Source organism: Mustelus asterias, chromosome 23 (assembly GCF_964213995.1).
Source record: "Mustelus asterias chromosome 23, sMusAst1.hap1.1, whole genome shotgun sequence".
Lineage (NCBI taxonomy): Eukaryota > Metazoa > Chordata > Chondrichthyes > Carcharhiniformes > Triakidae > Mustelus > Mustelus asterias.
The window spans coordinates 42,660,025-42,665,483 of record NC_135823.1 but is presented as its reverse complement, the minus strand read 5'-3'; the positions used below and the strand labels follow the sequence as shown (position 1 = coordinate 42,665,483).

The 5,459-nt window shown below is 43.2% G+C and overlaps 1 long non-coding RNA gene across 1 annotated transcript; it reads right to left on the bottom strand.

Annotated features, from left to right (window-relative positions):
• Positions 1-882: 882 nt before the first annotated feature.
• Positions 883-4,882, bottom strand: LOC144510459 (uncharacterized). The gene is made up of 3 exons (XR_013500633.1): positions 4,757-4,882; positions 4,045-4,111; positions 883-1,013 (listed from the first exon to the last, which is right to left on the bottom strand). It is a non-coding gene; the product is annotated as an uncharacterized LOC144510459 (long non-coding RNA).
• Between the last annotated feature and the right edge of the window lie 577 nt (positions 4,883-5,459).

The window sequence follows — 5,459 nt, the reverse complement described above, 5'->3', positions numbered from 1 at the left end:
TCCAAAAAAAAGCAAGCCGAATCTGATCTTTCTTGTAACAAAGGAAAGCTATATTTTTGCATTAAAAATGATTGTTTTTATTGGAAATTATTCCAGCTTGATAATCAGAGTACCAAATTTCAAATGCCACACATCTGCTGTTACATTTTCCCCTCGGTATCAAAGATACAGAGAATTGTGACAAGCTAAGTAGCTCTATAGATCGGCTTGCTCATGAAGTACCTTTTATTTATGATTACTTCACCTAAAGGCAAACGTTAGCTCAAATAGGTATTATTGTTTCAATATTAGATAATTGACTACGGCGTGGTGAAGACAGAACGCTCGAACTTTCAAGAAACTCCCTTGATTTGACTTAAATAAAAATCCCTGAAAGAAAAACCATACTATCAGCAAATTAGCTGCTTTAAAGTAACATATTAAAACAGCCATTAAGAAAGTGAGCCACTGAAAAACTCTTTTTGAAAGTGCTTCAGATACTTCAGTTTTATACTGGAGCTGAACTTATTACACAAATAAGCGCTAACCAATTTCAAACAGGTTCAATAGCTGAAACTATGGATACATTTATCAATTTCATTCAGGGTGACCTACACAGTAATTTTTTTGTTTGCGAGTGAAGAGAAGTGCAATTAGTTTCTTTGTTCAAAGCAGTTGTGAGGATGTTTTTGACGTCACAAAATACTCCACAACCAAATGGATTTCCACATCAGGAAGTGAGCTGGAAAAATACATACTTTCATTTTAAGATTTCTGCTAATTCAGTCTCCAAACTGAAAGTCTGCGTTTTCTGACGGCAAGTGGTCCTAAATAGAGTTTGCTTGTATCAATCGGCGGCACAATAAGTAACAGTGAAAAGTGACATTTCTTCTCCACCTAAGAACAGTGTTTTCATATTCCGAGCAGGCAGGCAGAAAGCACCACTCTTCCGTCATCCTCTGACAGTTATAGACTTGCACCACAGCTTATTAAAGATTAAGGCTTGTTCGAGTGCTGTGTTTGGGGGCCATATCCTGTCCAAGATCCAGCATTCATTAAAAGGAAAGAAAAAGGGATTAACACCATAAAGTCTACAGTAAAGAGACTACTTCTTTTTCTCAGCTGACCCCGGAGGCCACAAGTTGTCCAGAGTCCTCCCGTAAATAAAGGGGAAGTGTATAAACATGCAATTTGTTTCCCATATTTTCTACTCATGTGCCAGATACAAAGCATCCAAATGTCACCTGCACCACAACAAACTCAAATCCCAAAAGATTTTGCTCTCATTCCATCTGTGGCTTTTTTTTCATTCTGCAGCTTTTTTTGTCAAATGGAGCCACAATGCCTTTTCTGTTCTGACACGACTGGAACGTAAAGGTTGCAGAATTGGACAGGTCCCAAAATCAGGTGTAGGGATCACAATGCAGGATTAACACCCATTCCTCCCAAGCAGACAACATTTAAACTTCAAATAATCGTGGAGCGTGGATTGCGCTGTGCACCACCCTGCACTTCTTAAAAGGCAAGTGCACTGATCAGCCACTGGAAGTTATTGCACAACTGATTCTGGTTTTGGGAAGGCAGAAGACTGACATGGCAGTAAGTGTGGGCACCAGGCTTTTCCGATGTTGTACCAAAAACCTTGGTGCAGGAAGAGGTGAGGAAAACCCACCGGTGGGATCTTCCATTCCTGCCAATGGCACGCCTCTGGCATGGGTTTCTCAGTGGTGTGGGGCGGAATCAATGGGAAATCCCATTGACAATGGTGGGCCCAGAAGATTCCGCCACCGGCTAAAGGTGAGCTGCCTCCAGCCACCAAGAAGCATACTACAGAGGATCCCACCCATATATATCCACAAATAGCCCTCCAGACAAGTTTGCAAAGACAATGGGCCCAGAATGCCATGGCAGCCAATGCTACTTGAATATAGTCCCACAGAATAATTTAACGAACTCACATGAATGGTCAAGGTCATGTACGTATCTTCAAATGTCACATCTCACCAGCTGCATCACTATCTTCACATACTGCTCAGTACAGATCCATCACTCACCTACTAGCAATCTCTGGCAGTCTCGACGCATTACTCACTTTCATAGCTCGTCACCTGACCTCCTCAAACCTTGCCCTGCTGTATGTTCCATACATTACCAGCTACGACAGCCTCATCACCCAAAAACCTTGCACGTCATTCACTGGCAGACTTCCCTCTCTTTGGCAGGACACGATATCTCATAACCCGAGGTAGCAGCATCTACAGCTGTGTGTCCTTAGCTTGATGGAGGTGGTAGCGCTCGCCACCATTTTAATGGCCATGACTGAGGGTGCATTTACTAGCACCACAGTCAGATGAGTCGATCACAGATAGCCCAGCCCAGCCATGTTGGTTCCCTTCCTCTTCCTCAACAGTTGGTTGCCGTGTAACAGGTGGTAAGGATTGTGCTCTCATGGTACTGAGGTGATTCAGCATGCAGTAGACTACTGATGTGCTAAGTATCATAGAATTCTATAATGCAGAAGGAAGCCATTCAGCCCATCAAATCTCCACCAACAATAGTCCTACCCTACCCCTGTAACCCCACGTATTTATCCCACTAATCCCCCTGACACGGAGGGGCAATTTAGCATGGCCAATCGACCTAATCCAAACAGCTTTGGACTGTGGAAGGAAACCGGAGCACCCGGGGGAAGCCCATGCAGACTCGGGGAGAACGTGTAAACTCCACACAGTCACCCGAGGCCGGAATTGAACCTGGTCCCTGGCGGTGTGAGGCAGCAGTGCTAACCACTGTGCCACCATGCCACATGGCTCCTCCAGAGTGGATAGCAGAAGCATGGTTTAAGCACTCCAATCGTCTATTTGCCACATTTTGACTGGCAGCATGGTTTTTACGTGCTATATGAATACCATGTACGTGCGCATGAGTTACACACTGCAGTCACAAGCAATATCATCGAAAAAAAATAGCCCTCATTGGCAAACAGCCATCTTGTCATGGTGGCTCAAGTGTCGATGAAACAAGTTTGGAAACCATAAAACATTCCTAAAAACACAACTGGAGCCAGCTGGAATCAATCAACAGCTAACCAAAATTTATTGGGGATCCCTTTAAAACGTACTGTGGGTTGGGGGAGTGTGTGAGGGAGTTGGGGAGGTAGGAAGTCCTTCTGCTTCTGCGCACATGTGCGGCTGCGTGACGGGAAGAGAAGGCATCAGCTGGAGCTTTGTGATTCAGAATGGCAGTGCTGCTGTCAAATCAGCATTAAAACCAATTAACGCTACGATCTGTCTACTCTGCATAGTTCTAAGGGGCTCTCACCGTGTGCCTTAAATGTCTCTGTTGAAACAGTGTGGATAGCACCAGAAGTGTACCAACACATCAGATGCCGTTTGTGTGACAAAATGGCATTTGCATCATCAGACAAAGGGTGATAAAGAGCCACAATTTGCAGCTGGGAAACCTGGTTATCTTTTTTTTTTGCAACCTGTCCTTAAAAACCTCTGTGTTTGAGTCATATCAAAGTTATTAGAGCAGCAAGGTGGCACTGCTGCCTCACAGCGCCAGGGACCCAGGTTCAATCTCAGCCTCGGGTGAGTGCCTGTGCGGAGTTTGCATGTTCTCCCTGTGTCTGCGTGGGTTTCCTCCGGCTGCTGCGGTTTCCTCCCACACTCCAAAGACGTGCGGGTTCGGTGGATCGGCCAGGCTAAAATTGCCCCTTGGTGTCAGGTGGATTATTAGCAGGGTAAATACGTGGGGATCACGGGGATAGGGTGGGATTGTTGTCATGCGGGTTCGATGGGCTGAATGGCCTCCTCTGCACTGGAGGGATGCAATAAAGCAAATTTCAACGGACCCAAGAGCAGAAAAAGTCAACATTTTCAAATTGTTGCAGGTTCATGATTTGATACATAAGCTAGAAAAGATGCAAACCTAATCACTGCTTTAAGATGGAGAGCTAAGAGCCTGAAACATCCTTTGCTGGTGATGCAAAAATACCATCACAATCATTAGAGGTCGAAATTCATTGATATTCATTCCAGGAATCCAATGGCAACCACTTACCTCCTTTTCTGGTTGACCTCCCGCCAGTTGTGCAGATAGAAGAACATGCTCTCCTTAATAATCATATCTTAAACAGATTAATTATCAGCAACAGGGTCTAAATATCAAACTTCAGTAAAACATACACAGCACGTTCCATGGAATATATTCTGCCGTGACCACTGCAATACCCATCCTCACGTTGATTAGAATAAACGATGAATATTTTGCAAAGCAGAGAGAAGTTTTGGATGGACATTTCTCTTATAACTGAGCGCCACAGCAAATATTTACCATCCTCATTGGAATAAACCATTCTAACTTCAAACAATCATTAAGTTTTCAGAATCCAATTGACTTTAGACCAAAGTGTTGAGATAATCAGCATATTAAAGGCAACAGTATAACCATATGTTAATTATGTAAATTATTCATTTTAATCAGCTAGAACCATGTAAGAATTACTAAGAATGCAAATGTACAGGGTTATTAAAAATCTCATTAATATTCATCTTGGTTACATGCACGAATGTATCCATCCGAACAGATGAATTAATAGTTAGATGAGAGATGAAAGAGCTGCAGGGTAATTCTGTGGGAAACCATCTGTCTTCTTTTGTATCCCTCCCAGCCCTGAACTGTACGGAAAATGACTTCACTCAAAAAGCCCCATGAAACATAACTTTAACTGGCAAAAACTGCATTTCGGAACCATCAATCCCACCGACCTTACCCTTCTATCACAGGCTCAGCTTTGCCACAAAAAAGTTACAGCGTGGCATTTTTGTTAACGCCTCCATCAACCAAACCATGTTCTTATGAAGTAACAAGAGCTGGATTCTCTGGCCACGCTCGCCCCAAAACCGGAAAATCCCGTCCAAGGTCCATGGACCTTTAGATGGTTCACCCCCCCAAGCCCCCCTCCACCCGTTACAATTCCCGTAGTGGGCAGGACGGGAAAATCCTCCCATCTATTATCCTTCCGTTGTGCATTTGCACTTCACACACCCATTCACCTGTCTTTGCGTTTCTTTTCCCGTCAAATTTTACAATAGTTTCGAATTTTAAAACAATATTTTATTAATTAGTTTATCTTCCTGCTTTATTATTTCTCATTTGCTTAGAAATAACCATGACACAATGTAGACACAGGATTAATTCTAAACTTGATCGTTACTGTGAACGATTTTGCAAAAGTTCTGCCTAATCTCCTTCAGCCTTTCCTCTATTAGGTTGTTCTATTATTTCTCATAGTTTGCTGGGCCAACGTCCCAGTGCTGTACATTTGAACGGTCAGCACTAAAAAAGCTGCCAAATAAATATTTGTTTTTAGATCTGCTAAACAAAGTTCAGTTGTGAGAAAGGAGATGCTTATGTAGTGGCTGTGATAGCAGACAAACCCCATGCATACCGATTTCCCCCGATGCATTCGCTTT